Source organism: Poeciliopsis prolifica, unplaced genomic scaffold (genome assembly GCF_027474105.1).
Source record: "Poeciliopsis prolifica strain line A6 unplaced genomic scaffold, Auburn_PproV2 SCAFFOLD025, whole genome shotgun sequence".
NCBI lineage: Eukaryota > Metazoa > Chordata > Actinopteri > Cyprinodontiformes > Poeciliidae > Poeciliopsis > Poeciliopsis prolifica.
Window position 1 is genome coordinate 1,653,144 of NW_026562400.1, and position 26,004 is coordinate 1,679,147.

General features: G+C 36.0%; 1 protein-coding gene across 3 annotated transcripts in view; it reads right to left on the reverse strand.

Moving 5' to 3' along the window:
• bbs9 (Bardet-Biedl syndrome 9) overlaps positions 1–26,004 on the reverse strand; it is a 143,845-nt gene that overhangs the window by 67,792 nt on the left and 50,049 nt on the right. The window lies entirely within an intron of this gene.

The following is a 26,004-nucleotide window of genomic DNA, read 5'->3' on the forward strand; positions in this document are numbered from 1 at the left end:
TGTAATTGAGAAAGGCTGTTAATTATTTTCTTCATTTTACATGCATAAAATGTTATATCCATCCAGTTGTGTAGGGTCAGTTTGTCCTGTGATGACCATTTTCTTGTACCGCTCATTTTGCTTGCGGTTAAAAATAATGGTAATTAGATATTTGTTTCTTTTTAGAATTTTTTGAGGTGTAATACCAAAATACACAGCCTTGATCTCTAAAGGGATGTTCATGTTGAAAATATCTTGTAGGGCACTATTTATACAAAAACACATAATGTTTAGCATTTTTATTTCCAGATTTTCTTCACCAAGTAGGAGGGTGAACGAACACTACGTTTTTTTCAAAGTATCAATCCAACATTTGTTGTTTAAAAAAAAGAGAAATGCATAAATAAATAAATTCTAATTTTTTCTCCTGAACAACTATAAATCAAAGTCCAGGTGACTTTAAATACAACATTAACATTTATCCCAAAACGCTCGAAATGTTGACTGCGCAGTCTGTGCAAACAGATTAATGAGCATCAAGGCTGCAGCTCCTTCATTACTGTCACCGGTTGCTCCCTCAGGTGGCTGATTTACTCCTGTTGATGTTTGCTTAAATTCATCCTAAATAACTTCATCACAGCATTCCATTTCTTAGCAGGCTCTCACCACATCCCCAAATTAAACACAGTATATTCATTGGTAAAACTTTCAAACCTCATAAATTATTTTTCTGTTCAAAATCCAAAACTATAAAACTGGGTGTTCTGGAGGTTCAGAAGCTGGAATATATATCAAAACACAAAATAGTTAATATAAAATTTTAGATACAGCTGCTAATAGTTTCCACTTGATTACACATTTAAATCACACAAAGAAGAATGATTTTCCCCAACCAATAGATTGAAGTATGCTTGTGGAAAGAAGAACATGGGTATTTTGGAAACATGAAAAACTTAATTAGCAACTTAAACTTATTACTTAATTAGTATTCTTAGCTGAAAGATATTTATGCTGGTTATTGAAACTTTTTTGACTGAAAATGTGATTTGAATTGTGAAATTCAGCTCATAATAATGATGTAATTAAAGCGATTAGTAGATGCATAATTTCATTATTTTTATTTAATGGGATATGTTGCCATCTGCTTAATGACAAAAGATTTATCTATGGAAAGAAACCCAATTTTTACTCTCAATTTCTGAGAACCGATAACTCAATTGACCTGTCCAGGGTGTATCCCGCCTCTCGCCCAGAACACTAGCTGGAGAAAGGCACCAGCACCTCCCAACCCCACAATGAATGAATGAATGAATGAATGGATGAATGAATGGATGAATGGATGGATGGATGGATGGATGGATGGATGGATGGATGGATGGATGGATGGATGGATGGGATGGATGGATGGATGGATGGATGGATGGATGGATGGATGGATGGATGGATGGATGGGTGGATGGATGGATGGATGGATGGATGGATGGATGGATGGATGGGATGGATGGATGGATGGATGGATGATCCAGTTCCAATGTTTGTGAATTAATTTTTCAGATGCACAACCATGGTGATTTATGTTTGCATTAAGTTAGCTATGCAAAAACTGTTAAATTTCTTTGAAGCTACTGCATAGTGAGGAGAGAAGCAAGATTAAGATACACCTAAAGGCAGAGAAAAACTAAAGCTTCTAGACTTGATTAAATTACAGAACACTGTGGTAAATAACTGAGAACAAATGAATGCATTAATTGGGCGTGGTGGGAGCAGCTGAATCTGACCTATAGCTGGGGGTCAATCCCTCTTTCCCTCCATCACTGGAACAACAAAGAGGTGGAGATGAGTGGAGTGGAAAGGACAAGTGATGACAGAGCAAGATGTATGAAAACCAAGACAACAAGAAAGGACAAGTTGGACAAAGAGAAAGAGGGAAATGGGAGATGAGGGAGGAGGATGAGAGAGATGAACAGACAGAGAGTGAAAAAGAAGAGGTGAAAGCAGATCTGGGACTAATGGATGACTGTGTGTTCAGAGAAATTAGTGATGTGCAGGCCAAAGTGCCAACATACACCAGCCGTTTGTTTGACAAATGGATTCAGAACCTGGCATTTGATCCTAGGAAAACAGAAAGCAAAGACTTAAAGAGGTAATGCTTGTGTTTGAATGTGTGTGTGTGTATGCATGTGTCTGTGTACCAGGATGGAGAAGTAATTGCCAAAGTAAGCCATTTCTATTTACGTAATACTAAGCTACAAACACAGGTTAAAACACCAGTTCACTTCCCCTTGAATCCTGTGGTAACCTCAGAAAGTCCCTGTGGCTGGGGTCATCTGTAGGTGCTGTGTCACTCACGCCTTCCACATAACCCATAAAAATACACCCAACAATGAATATAAAAGCCTAAAGAAGGTTGACATGTTTCAGAAATGTGTATATGTTCACAAGACTTCAAGGCAAACCCTCAAGATCTTTCAAATACACTTATTTACCTTTATTCTTAAATAACTTTTTAAAATAAAGTGGCAGCAGACAGAGCAAAGACATGGCCAGTAAGTCCCTCCTATTAGTCATAAAACAAAATACATAAAAAGATGTCAACATATATAATCATAACTGAAAAAGTTGGTAACATATGTTCACTAAAAATGTGTCCAGTTATAGTGCAATGGACACTATCTGGGAATGGTCTGAGCCAAAGCTTTAAACTTCTGAACCTGGTAGCAGGATACTGACTAGCTTCTGCAAGTTTCAGAAAGTAAAAGCTATAAAATCTAATTACATTGAGGATATTAAGTCCATTTAAAATATACATGCATCATGAAAAACAATCTCAGCAAGTGAACTGACCAACAGTCTAATTACTAACTTAATAACCAATGCAGCTCCAGTATGCAGGTTCATTACTTTAACAGCTTAAACATAAAATTTCTGCATCTTCAAACAACGTATAGTAAGTCTCATAAGAGTTTTTTTTTAGTAGATTTTTGAAATATTGAATTCTCAAGCCAAATCTTGTGAAAAAGCTCTCCCATTGTGAGGGAGCTTTTAGTGGATAAAATGAGACTATTTTTACTACCATGTTTAAGCTTAGCAACGTTGCCAGCCTCAGGAGCAGAATACTTTCACGGCTTCATGGTTTCACCACAAATTCTTTCATTTGTCAGTCTGTAAGGGAATTAAATTCAAACCGTTACTGAGGCTAAACCTCAACTTTTCAAAAAAAAAAAAAAAACATCCATATGCCCACCTTTTTTAAACATACTGTTTTTACATCATTTTGTGGCAATGTTCTTGTTTTTGTAACCATTCAATATTCTTTAGAGTTATGAAATCCAACTATCCAGAGCCAAAGGGATTTTTTTAAATTTTGTAGCATTCCTTCTATTCAGCAGCCAAAAACACATCTTCGTCACTCTGAAGACATACACAAACATGTCCCAAACCACCCTGCTCAGGAGGGTTTCTGAAAGTGTGGGTGTATTGATAAAAGGCTCCCGATTCACTGAAGGACTTCATTGTTGGCAGCTACTGGGCTCCACACACACTCTGATTGATGCCAGCTGAGAGAACACAAAGGTACATTTAGCCTGGACCTACTCACACACACACACACACACACAACTAGAGATTAAAGAATACACACGTGAGCCTAAAACCTATATCTGATTTGGCACAAATACATATATACTTGCTTAAATACACACAGCATAGAAATAAACAAAAAACTGACACCCAAGATGTTTTCAACACTTTTCTTTGAGGCAAAGGGACAGACAGTAGTACACAGTAGCCGTATGTTAACAGCTGAACTACTGGTGACCTTAAACAACCTGCAGTAGAAGCAGCGGAGGTCAAGACCTTCTAATGTGTTTGTGAAAAAGTCTGGAGTCTATTCAACACACATAAAAGGGACATTCTGCTTCATCTTAGGTGCTTAAACCTGGTCAAAATCTCAGTGACATGGATCAACTTTAAGGGAGTGTTTTCTTTAGGACCAGAACCAACACAACCCTGAACTTTTAAATGCAATCTGAAAAAAGGAGGGAATGGAAAAATTCAATCTCTCAAATTTGGTCAATCCTTGCATTTTGTTTAACCTCCCCTGCTAAGGAGCAAAAAACACATACAGAAAGTCACACAGGCAGCCATGTTTGTATATTCACACATCATTGCACTAAGATATGCACACGCATGTAACTGTAGCCACAAGAAATGTAGTGAAAAACACAAACAGAAAATCATGGGTACCCCGTATCTATGGGAATGCATGATTTAGAGCACAAACATAAGTAAACATATACAAACGATGTGGCTGGGTTAAAAAAACACCAAAAAAGGGAGACTCTATGAGAAGAAGGCTGCACAGTGGCACAGTTGGTGCACTGTTGCCTTACAGCAAACAGTCCTGTTTTACAGTGCTGGACAATATGGCGGAAAAAAATGTACCACGATTTAAGGGATTCACATCAATCGATATAAACAATTATTGATTAGTTTTTTTTGTTTGATTGTTTTTAGTGTCTGAAATACTGCCAAACTGGAGATGGGATTTTTTCTGTTTTATCCACCATCTCCTCTCAAACTGTTGTACTCATTTTCCACCTTCTTTTTTATTTTTAAGTGAATTTGAGTAATGGTGGTAAACTCTGAAACCGCTGCTGCGCAAGGTACTCAACAAGTTGTTGGTAGGTAACCAAAAAGTGAATGAGTTAATTGATGCCACTGACCTTGAAAACCTGACTTTGAGAGTTTACACAGAAAAAGTCTTCCCTTTGCCTACATCCACCAGAATAAATTGTGGTTCTGGATCAAAGATCAGTAACATCACAGATCATTATCTCATAGATATTTTCTATTTACATTTATCAAATGTCTATCTCGATATATATTATTTTTTTACTGAGTCCTACCCAATTACAAGATCAGAAACTATGACACTTGTAAACATATACCTCGCAGAACTCAGTACATCAACAGTGAAGTGAAACATATTGAAAAAAAAAATATATATATATATATATAATATATATATATATATATATATATATATATATTATATATATATATATATATATATATATATATATATATATATAATTATTTTTAAACTAATTTTCTATTTTAAGGCATTGCATATATTGTTTGGAAGAAAGGATCCCGAATCCTTTCTTCTTAGTTTCTTTCAATAAACATAAAATGATGATGGTATAGAAGTTTTAATGAGAAAGAATAACAGGCCTGAAACACTTAGGCAGCATATAATGATATTAGCAACTCTAAATAATAGGCCAGCAACATAAATGTGCTCCTGTAAAACATTATTGCCAGTTAGTAAAAGTCAACATGACTGCAAAAGGAAGAACATAAAACATCTGGCTCTTGCCAGAGTTTTATCTACATGCAGAATGACAGGGAAAACAACACTGAGTGTTTTTCAGTGGACAATTCTGCTCGAGTCCCCCACTGAGCTGGAATATTAGATGTTTCCTGCTCAGTCAGCCGCAACAAACAGCATGAGCTCCACACACACAGATTAACACTTGTTGGCCACTTTGCTTGAGAGAGTTGCTCAATTGCTTGCTCAATTGAGCATACATAGCAAGTCAGCCAATCACATGGCAAATCAATGCATTTATTTATGTAGATGTGGTAAAGATGACTTACTGAAGCACAAACAGAGGAGCAGAGCAAGCAAGAAAGAGGATTTAAGTAACTTTTATTGTGGAATGGTTGCAAATGCCAGATGACTTATCTTATCTGGGATGATTGTAATTGTATTTGCAAGAAAGGAAGAAAAGAACCAGAAATATTGGGAGAAATTCACATCAGGGTCAAATGACAGTACCAGAGATGGCTGGATGTACACATCTGTACATTGAGGCTCTGTTTCCATGTCTTAATTAAAGAGTCAATTAGTATCTCGGTTTAACGACAGATGGAAACACACAATCCATTTCCTTGTGCACCATGAGTAATGGACACTCTCATATGGATATAGTTACATATCCAGGCATAAGCACAGAATCTGGAGGAATTAAAGACACTTACCACCACTCTCTCATTAACATGTGCTCAATTCCTATAGTGACAGAAATGCTTTCACATACATAGGACCACATTCGCTTTATAATGTAAGCCAAGTTACAGATTCATGGTTGCACTGTTGAAGTTACAGGCCAAATATCTGAATTTGTGCAATATGAGCCTATTTATTATTTTAAACTTATGTGTGCTGCTAAGCACCTGTATAGACACGCAGGAAACCATTGTGGAGACACAAAGTGAACAAAAACAAGAACTACAAGGATAAATTTAAATGAACCTCATTCATCCCAAGTTCAGAGGGCAGAAAACTCGATACAGCTATTCAGTCTATTGCAACTATTGGATTGTTTATTGAGGGTAAAAAGTCTAATTGTACCTTTTCTGACAGTTGAACAATATCAATACTGAAATTTAGAGCTAAACGATACACTGAATCACAAAAGTTATATCATAATCTACAACATTGATATTTCTAGTGTCATTTCTTTAGACTTTGCATGTCGATAATTTCAGTGGCTGAGTTGCTAAAGTTCACCGGAAATGGTGCTCAAGAAGTGACGACGGAAAATGCTCACAAAAATCATCACTGATGTTATTACAATGTTTAGCAATAGTCTCGCTACCCAGGTTTTCTGCTAATATTGGGAAGTCCTAAATGTTTATTCAGTTTATGTCCAAATTGAAAATGAATTCTCTTTTCCTTTTATTATTGGTTACTGATTAAATATAAACATGTACAGATAGAAAAAGGGGCTGCACAGTGGCGCAGTTGGTAGCACTGTTGCCTTGCAGCAAGAAGGTTCGATTCCCGGCCCGGGGTCTTTCTGCATGGAGTTTGCAAGTTCTCCCTGTACATGCGTGGGTTCTCTCCAGGTACTCCGGCTTCCTCTCACAGTCCAGAAACATGACTGTTAGGTTAATTGGGCTTTCCAAATTCTCCCTTGGTGTGTGTGTGCATGGTTGTTTGTCCTGTTTGTTTCTGTGTTGCCCTGCGATAGATGGCGTGCCCCGCCTCTCGCCCAGAACGCAGCTGGAGATAGGCACCAGCAAATCCCGACCCCACTGGGGACATGGGTGAACAAATAATGCATGGATAGAAACATTAGCTAAGCTAACTTTCCAGTTTATTTTCTGAGTTTAAACAAAAATCAAGAAAATATGACTTTATTTTCATGGATTATTTTTTGTAAAAATAAACCATGACATGACCTGAAAGTGTAAATAAAAACAATAAATATGAATAAAAAAAGAAAGACACACAAAGGAGACAGAGCTATCTTATAGGCAGTTAGGTGACTGATCAGCATCTCTTTTGTTTCTAAGCCAGATGAGCAGATACTATTGTCTGAGGTCAAAACAAACATACTATACTGCCTGTCTACACTCCCACTGATAACATGTCATGAGATAAGAAAAAGAAATAGAAAGAGTGAGAGAGAAAAAGAAATAAAGATGAGTAGAAAAAGAGTGGAAGACAGAGAATCTGTCTGAAAGATTTTTGCCTCTTTTGGAGTTAAAGAAAAAAAAAAGGCTCGTGTGATTAAATCTGGCAGACTGTCTGACATTTCAGGTGTGTTTCGGAAGGTAACACACGTGTTGCTTTCATAAATGTTTTTTTCTTCATAGTTACTGTACTGCACATTTCACCTTCTTGCGCACTAAATTTGATCTATGTACAAAATAGTAAAGTGACTATTAGTCAAACTGATCAGAAGACATGGCTATCCACTGCTGTGTCAGTCACTCAAACATTCTGCATGTGAGTGAGTCAACATCCGTCAGTGGATACAAAGAGATCGATAGCAATAGATATCTGTTTGTAGATCTTTTGATTATCTTAATCAAAAGAAATTATTTGATTAAGAATCATTAATTCTTCATAATTTAAGAATTAATGATTTTTAAATCATACTTAAATGCAATGCTGCTCTAATATATACTCTAATATAGAGATATATTATAAAACTGCCTCAAGCATGGCTTTTTTCATGCAACGTTGAGCTTATTAAAGGCAGTTGATAATATAAAACAGCAAACAAAAAAGGGGCTTTAGTTGTGACCACCAAAGATGTGTCATCAAACAGTTCAATGGTATGTACAGACGTAAGCAGAGATTATTCAATAAGAACAGGCTATAAAAAGAATATCATAGATCAGGCAATTAACTGTCCACTTCAAATAATTTATTGCAAAAAGAAGTAAAAAAAAAAGAGAGAGAAAGAGAGAAAATATGATTTTGCCTATTGAACATAGCTATTAAATTACATCACACTGCAAAGACTTCCTGAGCAGAGTAAGTGCTCCAGATCAAGTGACCATTACTTTTTAAGTGTTCCACTTGTTTTAAGGTGATCTACATGGCTGTAACAGAAATGATGTCTCAATGTGAAGAAACTGAAATAATGAATGAGTTTATTTTGGCTGCTGAAACATTTGGGCTTGATTTATGAGGCTGTCCTTCTCCGTGAAAGAGCCGAAAGGCCTCTTGTGTTTTCTTGAACAGCAAGGTGGAGAGTAAAAGAGAAACAGAGGCTCTCTGCTTTTCTTTCGCACAAAGTCACAAAGAGCTTTATTCTGAAGTAAAATCTGCCATCACTCTTCATCATCCTCTTCCTCTGTCAGTTATGAAAAAGGTTTTTTTTTTTTTCACCAGTCAGTTTAAAATATAGGCAGACGAAAACACTAGTTCACTGCCTGGGTGAAATCCTCCAAAGCTCACAGACAAACAGTACAAGACTTGAGTCTAAGGAAACCAAGACCTTGAAGGAGAGAAACAATTAGCTGGATTCTAAGTAACTGAACAAAATACTATTTCATTGAGAAAAAGCAAGAGAGTGGTGAGGGATTTCACAAGATAGCCACAATAGAAAAGCGAAGTCTGTCTCAGGAAGTGCTACAAAGTGACTGACTTCATTTGGTGAAATGGGACTGAAACTTTATTATATATCCAGGAAATAAAGATTTTTTTTCATATTAAAAAGCAATTTTTAACTGCCTCATAAAAATGGCTCAAACATCTGCATGTCAGTAATTCATTTCCATGACACTGAAAGGCATCACGCCATACAAAAACCATATTTATTTTAAAAGTCAATTGCACATATTAAATTTTAGTACAAAGCAATGCAACTACATTTTGTTTATTATGCTAATTGGTAAAAAAGCTTTCTGTTTAAGAAAAACCAACCGGTAGTTACAACAGGCTCCCAAACAGTAAGATACACAAGTAATAAACCAGACGATGGAAGGTGTCACAGTTCATTGAACATCATCAATTATTTGTGATTTTGTTTATAAAAAAAATAAAAAATCAAGACAATGACATCACAGAAAAAGTTATGTGATCAGTCATAATAAATACTGTAAATCTGTAATGTTGAACAAAATCCACTTTATTTCCTGAGGTTCAGATGTGTCTTTCAGATCACCAGCATACTTTGACAATACAGATAACTATTTCCTAATGTTAAATAAGTCTGGACTGCATTTGATCCCCACTAGGTAAAACCTTAGTCTTGTTTGAAGAAATTAGATCTGGACTATTTATATTGTGCATTTTATTTAATACGCAGGTTGAAATTTCTGCATCCATTTTTCTATTTGCAAACAAACAAAAGACAACAAACATATATTTTTTTCACCTTAAAGTGGTTAAAGAATCTTTAAAACAGTTTGCAATTGATGCTTCTATCACTGAGAAAAGGTGAATTCTTACTTTTGCCAAAAACATTGCTAAACTCTTACTTTATTCTTGTCAATTATGAGTTGACATTTTTTTTAAAAACACTTTTAATTGAATTCCTTTATAAAATATAATATTTGACTTTCTTTAACTATTTTTAACTAGCTATGACAATGCAATGTTAATTAAATTATATAAATAATTTCTATGAAATGTCAACCTCTTAACATTTCAAATAATATTTAAGACTGTAAAGAACATAAAGGCGTTTATAATTATTTTTTGGTTCATAGCCCATAATCTTATTTTCAATTTAATTCAGTTCAATTTATTTATTGAGTGTAATATCGAAGAATCTCACAAGAAAAAGTTATCAGAGAAACATTTTCTATTCAAAGTTTGATTGTCTTGTGCCCTTAGACAAATTCAATGAAATCATGGCTTAATAGAATGAACATAACAGTTCAACACAACATATGAAAAGAAATGCATGAGAACTGTTACAATAGCTCATCTTCTATCAAAAACTCAAATGCACAGTTTCATCAATGTGCTGGGTGGTCCCAAAGACCCAGAGGCCCTGGAAGGACCAGGGGACCAAATTACAGAGCATGACCCACCGCAGTGTCACCCAGACCTGGGATTAACACTCGGGCTGAGTCCCAAGCCACCAGTAGCCCCGAGCTGTGTGAGCTGACCTCAGCAGGTCCAGAGGTGACCTTGAACACATAAGTACATGCGCTAGTTAGGGCCCACCCAGGACTGAAATAATAAGGGGGTTTGGATGATCCAGCTGGACCGTGGTTGAACTGGAGATTTCAGCTATGATTAGACTGCTTATCTGGTTTCCTGAAATATGCAGATTTTCTCAAAAAATAAATCTGAGATAGGTTATTGTTCACACCTGGCAGCAGACTTCAACTACAAGAGCATGAGCATTTCCCTTTTAACCTAAAAATTACTTATACAATGCAACAGCATTTTGTAAGACCCTACATCCTGCCTTCTGCTCCTGTAGCTCTTGAATTATCACAGGTGTCAAAATTACTTTTCATTAAACAAAAGCACAAAGAAAGATGTGTTGAAATGTTTGCATGTGCTACAAAGTGCAAATCCTTTGCAGACATAAGAAGGGTGTTGCTACAAAAATACATATCAAATTTACCAGTTCTCATGTCTGAGAAACATTTAGAAATGAAAACCATATGTGTGAAATAGAAATTATCTGACTTTGCAAGTTTTGCACTCCAGTTGAACTAAAGGGACAGAAGTTTGTTCAGGTGTACTCATAAAATATTCCCCAAAGGATTCAAAAATGTTCCTGATTAGAGTGCTGAAGATTTACATGCAACAAACAGTGGAGTAAATAGTTTGATCAATTATCTACTTTCAAAAAACTGTCTGGAACCTGTTGCATTTTTCTTCAGTGTTATGAGTTTGAGTAAAACAGATAAAGAACAAAATATGTAAGAAATGCTGACTAATGAAATAAAGTCTTGACATCTTAACATCAGAAAATTTCACGTAGGGAAAGTTAAAACATCTGGATGTCTGACCAGGTGAAAGGAAACTAAAGGGAGGAGATGGAGGATATGAGTCTTAAACATATACACAAACACAAGTACATACACACATAAACACATCATTAAGAGATAGACACGTGTACAAGTGTTGTTCAGGTCAAAGGTCAAATAGATACACTGACACACTTATGTCCCAAGGCAAGGCATTTAAATCAAATCAGGTCGAAACACACATGCTCTTGACACAAACACCCTCGGACAACCTCCCAAAGAGACTCTGCACGAACACATACGACTCACACACAGTTAGCAAGTGAATATTAATACCATGTGATGTGTTTTAACCCAAGGGCCTTTTTCACAGCGACAGCTGCAAGTTCACTGTGTGTCCATGTGTGTGTTTTTGGGTTATGCCTTCATTAATGGTCAAAATATACATGAACGTTTTTGGCATGCTTGAGAGTTCATAGGTGTAAGAAAACTCACTGACACACCTGCAACATATATCTTTTTATGCAATTGTACTCAAGGGTTCTGGAGGAAACTAAATGTGCCAATTTTCCTCTTAGTGCCTTAAAGCAATGATCTGCACATCAAATTATGAAAAATCTTTTTTTCTCTATGTATCCAAACAGAAAACTATCAATATTTGTTTTATTTATTTGTTTTCTTGAAGAAAAGTCTACACAAATCAATTTTTTATGTTCTGACTTTTGGTGAAGCAAGGTTCAGTTGTGCCCTCCTGGATGAGTCAAAGCACTCTTGGAATAATTGTGTGAGACTGGCCACCCTTAAAAAGGTTCATCTCTATTCAGTGTTCTCTTTGGTCAGGAATTTCTTTATGTCAAAGTAATTTTAAAATATTTTTGTATATTTTTTCTGACAATTTGAAAGCAATACATTTACATTTATTTACTTTGATTTGCATGAGAAAGGTGGAGTTTCATTTTTGCCATTAGTCCTACATTTCTTCATTTCACATGCAGAATGTGACTTAAAGCTTGCTTACAACTGAAACTGAAGTCAATCTTCACATATGAGACACCTGGTTGGTTTGTCAACTTTGAGACATTTTATAGTCAAATAGTGCATCAACAGCTAAGGCTTCAAATCTAACTTTATTATTATTAGACTGCAGTTTTATAATTTTTTATACATATAGAAATGAAAGATTAGATGACTAGTGTATATTAAGTGACTTGATTTCATCACACTTTTATCTGTCAAAACAACAAAAATTTATCATTTTGTTATCAGCAGGCTGCTAATTGCAAGTTCAAAGTATGGATTTTGTCAAAACCAATAAAAATGCATATATATATATATTTTTTTTTTCTCTTGTCAGCTTAGTTGTAACACTTCATTCTCTGTCAGCATCCGCCAACAAGAATATCTGGCATTTCCTCTTAAATTTAGAAGATTTTTAAATGAAAAGGACAAAAGCTAAAACTGTAAGATGAGGCTGTACTTTTAAATGATAAAACTTTCTTCCATTATACAACTTTTATATGAGTTAAAGTGTTCAGTCAATTGTAATTTTCTTAGTTTTATTTTCACAAACTGAAGATAACTTCAGTTTGTCTATTCATAAAAATATCTTCAAGTTATTTTCAGTCTTCTCATATGTGCTATATGTTGCCAATGTGTATGCGGTCTGCGGTGTGCTGTGTGAGCATGTGTGTTTGTGGGGGGGACAGTGTTTAGTCTGAAGCCATATTTAGTCTCTCTGGTCCTACGAAGAGGCCTATAATCACACAGGGCCTTTCTCTCTACTCATTATACACACACACACTCGCACACACGCATACACACGCACACTTCATGGCCTGTCATTAACAGTTCACACCAACCTCCCAAGCTGTGCATGTACAAATGTTATAGCTGAAAACCAAATATGGCGGGTTGTTTGGATGCAAACACACATAATTAGGCAAGCATGAAAATGCCCAAACGCATTTGTTAGGACGAACAAAAATGCAGTGCGCACATGCAAACACAATACAGAACATTCATAAAGTCATAGAGAAAAAAGTGAGACTAAACTTGTTTTTCCAGTAGTGAAGTGAACATGTATGCTCATGTCTCTGCTATTATTTGACTCATTAAAGTGAAGTCAGACATGGAATTAAAACAAGAGAAAATAATAAAGGATCATGTCTGAACATTAAATAACAACACAAATATTGCACAAAAAAGTTTCATAAAGAAAGTTATATATACACAGAAGATGGCATTGTGATCATTGAGAAATCAGTTGGTGATTGAAACAGGTTTTTGTCATCTTAATCAAACCAGACTGAAAACTCACACGTATGATTATTTTCTGATCAATACAAAAAATGTAGCAAGCACTTGGTTGAGGGTACAACAGAACTGTTCAGTCTGTTACTGTTGCTGAAGGAATAATTTGTAGACAAAATCAAAGAAGGCACAGAGGTAAAAGAAGACATTTAAAAGGTAAGTGTATTTTCTACATGTTGAGGAATATCTGCATTTAATTTAGCCTTCAAAAGAGGAAGAGAGAGCAAGACTTTCAACAGAGAGTTTATCCACTGTCTTTTATGGAAAATGTTGGATTGAGATATTTGCAGTCTGAATTATTTGAGAAATACACACAGAAACTGATGTTTTGTCATGGTCGTCCTACTAATCATACTAAAACCTAATAGTTACAGTTGATATTTGTCTTTGCTTATAAATATAAACACTCTTAAGATTATCCCCAATCTATAAATCCAAGCATTTTGTCTTTAGTTTTTATTTAATTTTCTTGAACTCAAAAATACTATGTGCTGGTTGTTGATGTAGTTATACACCAGATAAAATATGATTTTTCAGTTTTTGCTGTTTATGGTGCAGTGCCTAATGACACAAGCAATCCTAGATGAGATTGTTGTAAAATAAACTACAGTCCATAGAGTGTGAATGATTTCTAACTGTAATCCAAAGTCATTAATACATTTAACATTCTTTCCAGAACACAGGATTCATTGACAAATGTATTATGTAACCATGACTCTAAGGCCGACATACCAAACCATCTGCCTCCAACAGAGACACAACAGGGAGTAACCACATGGTTGTTTTGGTTGCTTGTTAAGGCTGTGATTTATAAACTCCCACTAAGAATCCCTGAAAAGGCTCAGTTACAGGACTGTAAATGATGGAACATTAAAGATAATTTTCCTGAGTTGGTTAGCATACCACAGGGGAATACCTGCTCTGTTCAAACATGCAATTTCAGCCACTAATATAACTATCCTTTCTAAAGCAACAGATTATGGCCACTGGCGGCTGGACATCAACAGTCCAACCGCCAGTTGGTTTTGAACAATGTGTCTTTGTACTTGCTTCTGTAACATGCATGTTTTAAAGTCAAAGATAAACAATTACATTTGACAAGCACATTCCTAAGATTTAAGTACATTACTGTCAACTTGAGGTGGGGTTAGAGTTTGAGTTCATCATATGATACTGGAATTAACATACTTCAAAATGAGTGAAACAGAACTCTGTGTGACTACAGATTATGCTTTGTCTGTTTGTGGTCAAAGACCAAAACAAGGCAGTCTAATCTTAGCAGACAAAACAGACAGAGACTACAAATTACCACCACACACAGAGACACCACACACATGCCCAGTCCCTTTCTCCTTTTCACCTGTCATTTCCCTTCCCCCTTGTTCTTTTTCCCACTGAATGTTAGCCTGTCATTTCTGGTTTGTGCTTTCTTTTGTCCTGCTATTTTCAGTGTGGAGGAGATAATAAATATGTAAACTTAGAAAAACTCGATTCAATATCCTCAGACATTGCTGTAAGTCTTACAGTGTAAGACCATATTATGAACACTACATAAAAAGAGTCTGGGAATTCTCGTTATCATCAAATTATTAAATTTTAGTCCACAATCAGATCTTTGATTCTCATTTTAAATAACTGCGGTAAAACCTTGTTACATTGTGGTTATCAATCTATTCATTGTCTTCTGTACATGTGATATCAGGATGTGAGGATAGCAGTACCAACAGGTAAACCCAGACATTCCTCTTCGAGGTGGTATCCTTCAGCTCATTCTAGGAGATCCCAAAGAGTCCCCAGGGAAGATGAGTTATATATTCCCTTCAGTAAGTTCTAAGTCAGCCTGAGAGTCTTCTCTCAATATTACAAAGTCAGGTGCCCAGAGGCATCATGAGCTCCTCTCTCAATCTTTAAATCTGAGTAAAGCCACCCTACAAATGAAGTTAATTTCGGTATTCTTGTGTCTGAGATCCTATTCTATTGATCCATATCTCATGCCAGTAGATATGGCAAGAGAAATTCAAGAGATTTGCTCTTTGGTTTAGCTCTTTCGTCACGACAACAGACCGGAGAAGCACACACAACTCTCCCACTTCACACTCAGCCACAAACTGTTTCAGGGCACACTGGAAGTCATGGCCTGAAGAAGCCAACACAACCACATCATCTGCAACAATAAAACAATCTAAAAGTTCCCAAACCAGTCATCATCCTGACTATGCATAGAAATTATTTCCATGAACTCCTCAAAGAAGATGGGTCGGTCACAAGAAGCCCTAGCAAAGTCCAAGATGAACAAGCTGGATTCATGAAAGCGAAAACAACAATTGCTTTGGGTGGCGAAAGATCAGATACTTCTTAATAGCCACCTGGAACCCTCGACAAAATATCTCATGGGAAAACAAGCACACACATAGCAAATCAAAGATACTTATTCCTATGAGCGTCAGCAATTTTATGAGGGTAAATACCTGGTCCACACCTGATGCCCTGCAGCCGCAGGGATTTTTTACCACTTCAGTATCCACTGCCTCAATGATCTAATTGCTTTTGCCTGGATATTTATCTTCTGGACTGAGCAGATCCTCAAAGTGCTTCTTCATTCCACCATCATGATGATGTCTCCCCTGTTTAGAATCCTCTTTCTACCCCTTAAAAAAATTACATAGCTTGGCATTTCCCATTTCTGAGTCAGCAAATTTTTTTAAAGAACTTCCAATCAAAACTCAAATCTAAAAAAATTTCAGTGACGTAACTAAATTTCTTTCATATGTAGGTTTGTAGAAATATACTTTAAATAAACAGTTGTTAAACTGGTATAAAATATCCCCCTTGTGTGTATTACCTATTCTTTGGCAGACAAGTATAAAAAGTTTATTCAACATAGCGAAAGTCATTGTTCAGGCTTTTAAAACCTTACAGTCATAATGTTTCCTGCATTAATTGTGACTTTAAGCTATTTTAACACAAAAATACAACCATCTCTTTGGCTTGCTGAAAAGAAAATGCCAATGATACTAATCAAGATGCATCACTAAATTAGACATTGTAATTAATGGTTGTTTAGAAAGTTAATATTTCAAATACATAAAGGTTACACTGTTGCTAAGCTTGAAAAACATAAAAAGACAAATCTGAAGGGTTGGAGTAAAATGATTTAAAAAGCAAAAAGAAGGGAACAGGAACAAAGTAGCAGTTGTTTGAAGATGATTAAAAACACAATTCTTGAACAAGTGTTTTGTCAATGAAATTAAGCAATTAAAACAGTGTTCTGAGGATCCTAATGAAGACATTTAGAGCAACTACTGCTGCCTCAGTAACCAGGTTGTTGTTTGTAGTTATTTATTTTGATCATAAAAGGCAGCTTGATATATAATTGTTTCCTTCTGACAGAAAAAAAAGAGTCAAAGATCTTCTGTACTTACAGACTGACACACATTCACACAGATCTTCTTTATACAAACACACAGAGTTTCACGGTCCAAGCTGAACCACACACTTGATGCAGTCCAGACGAAAGAGACCTGAGAAGCCAACAAACACACACCCACACGCACACACTCCGCCAGGTCTGAGGTGATGGTTTTGGTTGTGGTCCCAGTGAAAACGACACTAATTTAGAGCTAAGGAGCTTTGGCAAGCTGAAACGAAATTCCATCATCTGACAAAAGAGCGCTAAATGCCAGCAATGATAATGTTAAGAACAAGAGGTCACTGTGGAAACTACTGTGATGCTAGCACAGATAACACCTTCTAAGTTCACTTCTAATGGGATCAAACACACAGTTAGCTTTGTAACCTCACCTCCATATAGGTAAAAACACACAGATACATGCACACTCACTATCAGTAATCACAAAAACACACACACGCGTATACAGACTGCTCAAACTTTAAGACCACACTAAATACATTTTCCCCACAAGCATACCTGTGGCAGGACATATGTTTCTGTATGTGTGTGTAGGAGTGTGTGAAAGTATGCCCCCACCATATGTGTTTGCATTTCTCTCAATAGTCCCCTTTGAAGGAGCCAGGAGAGGGAAAAAAGAGAGAGATGTGAGTTAGTGAGTGAGAAAAAAAAGGGAGAGAAGGAAAAAAATGAGGGGAACTCTGGGAATTTACTAAAACAAGATAAATATCCTTGGCTTGGCGTCGCATGGCTGCCACACTCTCGGTTAAACACAAATGCACATTCTGACACAGACACTGATTAGAGAATAAATATGCGTAATCTTATGAATCAGCCATTGTTTTTGAGATTAAAAAACAGCCAGACATCAACCAGAGACAGAGATGGTGACTCTGCAGAAAGTGAACTGATGGAGGTGATCATTTATACAGGTTCACACACAGATGTTTCAGTGTCAATACAGATTAAAGATGCAAATATTTTTGACAATTTATTACCATAAACCTTCAACCAAGTATCTGTGTTTCAACTTCTGAGTACTGGAACAACAAACTTGTAATTTAACAAAGTGTTAATCCCCACAAATAAACTTCAATTTATTACACTAATACAAGCAGTTGTTGGGGAAACTTTAAACAAAACTGCATAACAACTGGAAAATGTGCCCAAAATTTAGAGCTAAACATTTGTTGCTTACTGTAGACTAATTAAAAGATTGGAAATTATGGTTATACAATGTTCTTACAAAACTCTCCGGCATAAGAGTAAGAGTAGAATTTGGAGTTTCAGAGAAATTTTGTATTTTATACGAATAAGTGGAATATAAAAGCTGTTAAAATAAAGACCTCAAACTTGATTTCCACTCTAAAGATTCAAAACGTGACTTGGACGCAAGTCTCATGTTAAGTCTTAAGTCAAAGATGTGAACATAATCCCTTAAGGAGTAGCTTATTGAACCAAATATTAACATTGGCACCTGGTTGTGTAACCTTACATACAGTATTTATAGACTTGACAGTTCATGCCAGAATTATGAGTTTAATGGCAGTCCAAGTTACTGTATTTTTATTTATTACCGTCATTAAGCAGATATTTAAATCAGAAAGCTACACTTCCATCAGATGACCATATTCTCCTGCCATAAGGGTGAACTTGATTCATAAACCAGTGAGATTCACAGAATTCAGATGGTTTGTAAGTCAAATATGATGTTCTATACCCATGCTGTTAAGTGTTTTAAGCCGTTAACAATAAAAATATGAATATTGTTGTTTTAAATATTTTGGGAAATACAGTATTCTCAAGAATTTATTAACTGATAATAAAAATTGTGCGAATGTCCCTCTGCTTTGGGTTTAATTGCATGCATAGACACAAAAGAGTGAGACGTTTATCTCAGTGATTCTCTGTGCCAGATTAATTAAGTGATTTATCTGTCTTCTCAAATTTTTGGTGATTATTAATGTCTACGACATGTGAAAATATGCCATTTTTGTAAAATATTTGTACAAAATGCAAAATAGAGCACTTTCATGAAACCTTACAAAAATAAATACATCTCTAAAGCTTTTCCTCAAAAATCTGAAAGATTGCAGTTGTTCCATATTTTTCTATGTCCAGGAATATAAAAATGAAGACAAAACTGTTAAAGAGATAAAAAATGTTAAATGTTCTAATGAAAAAGGGTGAAGGTTTAGGTAAATGACAGACTTGACAGCATTCAAAGTTAGAATGTTTCCTTCAACCCTTAGGGATTTGAGTTGGAAAGAAATCCTTATGAAGATCTCTGGCTTTACAATTCATGTCCTGATCCAAACTTTGATAAGAAACAGCTTGCTTAAGAAAAGAAAACACAGGGCACATTGCAACACATTTACAACACATAAATTAACTAAAGAATAAGGTGAGCAGGATCATAAAACAAAGGAACAAAGCCAGATTTACAAAAATCTATTTCCAAGTTCAAATTTTACAAGTTGAACTAATTTACGTAAGGGTGCAAAGATGCATGAGTTAGAAATCTAAAAACGTGGAAAAGTTCATAACCCAGATAATCAGTAAATCATCTGCTGATTAGACCAACTAATCATTCAGCTAAATACAGTTTCCACTGTAAGATGAGCTCCATAAGAAGAATAACTAAAAAAGTATAAACTAATTGCATTAAACAAACCTAACTTTGTATACCAATGTGTTGATTTATGGTTTGTTCTTGCGACATTTTTTTTTTATGTCGCAAGTCTTTTAAACCAATACCAAACATGTCAAATGTAATTTTATGTAATAGATGTTACAGCATTTGCTACCTACAATGAACGCAAATGTTTTTCAGAAACGTTTCAGCATCCATTAGCTCCATTTTGGAATGCAGATGTATACATTACTTCAGTGTAATATAGTTCAACAGACTGGAAATCATTATGTGTATGATTTCCATACACTCCAACCACATGACATACTTTGTACAGTTATATTTAGAGCTAATTAAATAATGGAATAACTCAACACACAGGGATCATTGTTGCAGCAGTACTTCTCTAACAAACAGGAATGTATTTAATCAAAAATCACATGCATATGGTGGGATTTCTTTTATGAGGGGATGGTGTATATTAAAGTTGGCTCATATTCACTGGAGTGTGTAAATTCTTTTAATGGGGGAGTCATATACAGAGCAGCAGACAAAGACTTCCTGACTGGAATAAAATGAGCTTAAGCAAAATCAAACATTAAACACAACACTATTAGCTCATATTAGCAGTTTATTAGGTTTAAAATGTTTAAATTTAGCTGAATGATTTAAAAAAAAAAAAAAAAAAAACTGGCTTCCTCCCACAGTCCAAAAACATGACTGTCAGGTATGATTGGTCTTTCTAAATTCTCCCTAGGTGTGAGTGTGTGTATGCATAGTTGTTTGTCCTGTCTGTCTCTATGTTGCCCTGCGACTGAGTGGCGACCTGTCCAGGGTGTACCCCGCCTCTCACCTGGAACGTTAGCTGGATATAGGCACCAGAACCTCCCGACGTCACTAGGGACAAGGGTTTAAGAAAATGGATGGATTGATGGATTTAAAAAAATAATTAAAATTTTTAACTTTTCATGTATTGAAAGTGTTAACATAACTAGACAAAAGGTCACGCTTCTCCATTCTAAAATATTATAAACATCCACCACATCCAGCATTATGTTTTAAAGAAAAATCTTCTGTGTTAGTATTTTACTTTTTATTCCATTCGTTTTGGAGTTGTGAATTTATAACATTTTTAATAATATTGTTTAGAAACATTCTTTGCATCAAACTTGTATTTCTTATTTCTTTTACATTGTCAGTTTGTGGCGTATTTGTGTATTTTTGTTATAGGATATGTTTGTTGTTTTTGACTGTGCTTTTAATACAGACGTCAAGATACATTTGTCTAAATAAAAACACATCTTGCATTTTCTTTATTTTTGTTATGTCATACTACTTTTTGATTATTAGTTTTCATTTGTCAAATATTGTGGTATTTCTGACTTTTATATGTACATAAGGTAACTCTTATATATAATCTCATTGTATTGGAAATTCACAGGTTTAATTCAAAACCCCAGACCAGAAAAGGAGCTTTCCATCACCACTTCAATGTGGTCCTCTGACATACAATGTCAAAGAAATCATATATGTTTACAGTTTTTGGTCAACAGCATGAAACTACACATATCATCTTGTAAGTTGCAAAGTTGGTTTCATTTACACCATGGCTAAACAAAAGCTTCCCACAACCAGCGCAGAATGTAAACAGCACCCTGCAGTGGTTTTCCGTGCTTCAGTTAAAACTTGTGTGCCAGAAAAACAGGGAGGTGGGAGGTTTGAAACGGTGACAGAGTCAAAACTGACCTCTGACTCCGAACACAGTCAAGCATCATTCAGTTGTCAAAGTAAGTGTAAAATCAAATCTGGTCTGCTGGCACTAACCTATTTGAACATTTAATTAAAGCTGAAGAATAAAAGGATTTGAAATCTGTCCTCCTCTCATCTCCTTCCAGCATAATCACTTTCCAACAGAGGAATTCTCAAATCTTCTGCTTGGTGCTCAGCAACAACAGCAAATAATGATGTCATTAGCAGGGTGGGATACTTTTTCTTGTTGTAATCCAAATTGGTAAAAAATTAATAATTCTACTGAATAATCTAATAACGAGTCTTGACAAAATGTAACTAATTGTATTATTGAAAGTTTTGACAAAAGGAGTGTTGCTTTAAATAACACAATTTGTTCCTATTTGTGCTAGGTGGACCATTGAAACGTTTGAAAAAAAAGTACTTCATATTATTTTCTATTTGCAACAGGTCATTGCCTTTAAAAGCATTCTGTAATGACTTTTAATAAGCTGTCTTGTTCTTTGCATATTATTTTCTCTTCACAAGTAATAAACTTCCTCTGTTTTCTGTTACTTTTCTTATGCTTTTACTGTCCCTTTGATTTGTGATGAAGATATGTTACATGCAGCGCAGACAGCAAATAAATAAAAGCAAATGAAATAGGAAAGAGTTAGATGAATGGACGTGAATTAATATTCTTCTGTATCATTTTATGCACTTTTTCTGCTACTTCTGTTAACATGTGATGCCCTAATCTGCATTGCATTTTCCCTATTTTGGCAAGAGTCTCTTTTTGTTTATTTTTTTTCATCAAACAGTTCAGTTTAGCCGTTTTCAAACTCGCATTTTGAAGAATATGCTTACAATAAGATTTTAACCCTCTATGTGTGTTTAAACTTAAACATTCCAGCTGGAAATACTACAGTGTGGCATCTGGGTAAAGAGCAAAGGGCCTAATGTGAAAAATATGTTGTTTTATTCTGTGCATGTCATGAATGGCTGATGAGGTTCACTGATGACTGTTTTTATGTTGGGATTTATGACACATGTACCTAACAGTGTGCAGAAAAGTGACATGAAAATAAAAAATAAAAAGAAATGGAAATGCAAAACAGAAAGGACTCTGAGGCGACATCTCCTCTAAATTCAACCTCTTTGGAAAGGAGCCGATGAATAAGAGCTAGTGTTTTGGTACCTGGGTGAATAAGCTTTGAATGTCTGGGTTGAATGCTGAGGACATCTGCATTCCTGTATGAAGACCCTCTGGAAGATTTCTTTTTTTTAATTTAAGGCCTGCAGTGCATGTGCAAAAATTGCTTTAATCTTTTCTTTTTTCAAATCTCACTCTTTCAAGTTCCTTTAAACTCCTTCAATCCACCTCCTCATCTTTCTTCTTTCACATGTCCTCACATTCGGTGTATCCATACAATGCTCAAGCTTTGTATGTCTGTCTTTCTAGTCTCTGCCTTTTCATCCCTCCATCTCTTCTATCTTTCTCAGAATGTTCCCCTCTGATCCCTTCCTTAACATTTTCCAACCCCTCCCACTGCTGACCACATCCACATGTTAATAATAAAGTCTCCTCCAGCTCCACCACATCTATGAGGAAATCCTCTGGCAGGTCATCTATGCCTGTCTGATAAAGAGCAGCACAGATGCTTCATCCTCACTTCTCTCCTCATCCCTCTATGTTTTTTAACATGGTGTTCATACTGAAGTACATTCTGAGCCCTGGCTTGACCCTAGTAAGAGACCGATATGGATTGTGAAGTATTCCACCCACAGCTGCACCAGCACTCAATATCCTTCAACCTGATTATAATCTGGGGAAAAGAGAAAAAAAGATGACACTCGATATGATCAAGCCTGAGGAAATTAAAAGAAATCAGACCCAGACTTGGCTCAAATCTATCTGGTGGACAAAAAAAAAAAAAAAAGATTTTTATTTATGCTGAAAAGCAAAGCTAATGCAGATAAATGAACCTGATCTTGCTGATATAACGAAGTAGTACAGTGTCAAACTTGATACATTTTAATTCTAGAAAATTAATGACCTGATGCAACTTGGATGGAAATAGGAAACCAATTAAAGTCCACAACAATTTAAAAAGGCGGACATGATCTAATTTGCTTGTTCATGGCTGAACAGAGAAAAAAAATCTGATACTGATCAAAAAACACATGAAATCACATCATGCTTTCAGACTGCCTTTCTAATTGCATGGTGATTCAATGGATAACAGGGCTGCATCATAATATGTCCTCAAAGTTCTCCCTCAGCTTAAGCGTTTCAGCATCTAAATTCTATATCAGGTGTTGCTATTAAAGCAGTGAAAGTCCTCCGAAAACAACCAAATCAATTATTTGTATGGAAACTGTGAAAGCATGTCATTTGGAATGCAACAGCTCACTAAATACTGGTTCCAAACCTAACCAAACCAAACCAAAGGTGGTTGTTACAAACAGATAATCTCATTTCAAATGACCATCAGAGAAGCATTTGCAAGCATCTAGATACCTGGTTCTATGAATCCATAAGCAAGACTTTGCATGTGGGTGTGGGTGTGCGGGGGTGTGCGTGCGTGCATGCGCTTGTGCATGGGTGTGCGTGTGTGTTTGTGTAAAGAAAGACTCTGTCTGTGGAGTATATTTGATTTAGCAGGGGTTCCTCATTAAAAGATAAAGAGAGAAAATATATCATCATGAAGACAGCCAACCACAGTGGACACTCTCCATACAGCCCCATGAAGAGAATGCTGACCGTCAGCCATTTGAATGAAAGACAGCCATTCATTGATAAGACAGTCAAATAAACAGACCATCTAAACGAAAACAAACCGGACCACCACTACTTTTCTGTGTTTCATTCAACCTCAAGAAGGGTCTCAGTGTGTGTGACGGCGAGGCAGTGAAAACGTGAATGTAAATGTGTTTGTTCTCAGGGTAAAATGTCCCCTGGGGGGTAAAGACTGCGAGAGGAAGTTTCTATGCTCCCATAAATCCTTTAATCCGAATATCAAACACATGTGGCTCCTGAGGGACTGACATTCACCACAGATAAACCCTCATGTTCCGCCTGTTTTAATAAATGCACACTTGATAATGTGACAACAATTCAACGGTCCACAGAGAATAAAGTACACTCAAGAGAACAGATGAGATATACATCTTACATATGTCACTGTAATAACTCTGTGTTCAAAATTCTCTTTCACAATCAAAAGATAGATAATAAAGTGTCTGAATCACAAATGTCATATAGTTATTTACAACTTTTAAAACACATGTTCAAACAGTAAACATTTGAGGCTGCAGTGGATTGCGTATTAAATGAGAACATAAGCTGGGTGGTTTACACTCAAATTACATTTAGAAATGTGGACCAGGTTCTTGTACATGTATCCTTTTCTGTGTGGACTGTTTCAAGCTTTCTTATCATGTTCAGATATATTAACTAATTGTATACAACCAGTGCATGTGTTTCTCTTTGTAAATGTGATACATTGGTTCGGACTCCTTACTGTTCCCACATAAAATGAGTGTAGCAAGAGACAGTGCTATGTATCTGCTGATATATCAGATACTTGAAGGAAGGTACTGCAAAGCACATTTTTGTACAAGATTGTTTACCTCCATCTTTCCCCATGGTTTTGTTTTATGTCATTTTGTAATTATATCTGGGTTTATTATTATTATCAGAAAAGCCATATCAGTTATTGTCCCTTTGTTTAAAATTTTCTCTATTGTTGCTTGTGTTTCTTAATCTGTTTTTATGGGTTTATTTTCATGTTTGTTTCCATTTTTGCTTATGGTTTCCTTTGAGTCTTAGCTCAGCTTCTTTGGTGTTAATTAATCTCCCTCCCTCCAGCTGTTTCACATCCCCTCTGATCAGCTCACCCATTTCCTTTATCTTTTTCCATCCCTGCCTCAGTATTTACTCTGTTGGTTTTTCCATCGTTTCTTGCTTCATTCTTTCAGTGTCCATTTTCCATGTACTGTGGTTCTTGTGATTCTCCCTATTAGTTCCACTGTTTTATATTATATTCAATAAACTCTGCTCTAGTTTCTGTGCTTGGATACTGTATCAAACTGAACATGTGAACCTTTATACAAACTCACTAAATGTACAGGATATACTGATAAAACAATCACAGAACCGACTTTCAAAAACTCCAAGGAATACCTTAAAGATGTCAGTTTTCTAAACTTTGACAAAATTAGTAGCACAATCTCAATCGAAATATGATTCACAGAAGGGCATATTTTGCAAAAGGAATAGGAATGGCTTATTCAGAAAAAAAATAAAATTATAGCCTATACAAGCTTCAAATAAGCATTTTATTTTATTTTTTTCTCTATAAAAAGATATCAGAGTTGAGAGATCTGACTGTTAAAGGTGGTGTCCCTGCTTTCCACAGTGGGATCTGTGTTTAACCGTGTTTAGAGCACCATTTGGGGCCAGATAAATCAAGTGGCTGTCTACCAGAAGCCTCCATTAGGGGCCCAGCGAGGCCCCTGGATGGCCTGTCAGTCACCCCGTCAGTCAGCGAGCCACCCTCTTCCAGCGTTTGAACTCATAATTACAGGGAGACTCCGCTTGGTTTGGCCCGGAATGGCTCCCGAGGTCCCCCACCACCTCCCAGGGAGCAGCTCCTGCTAGCCCTGCGCTAATGCTAATACTAACAAACAACGAGCGTTTCGCCTC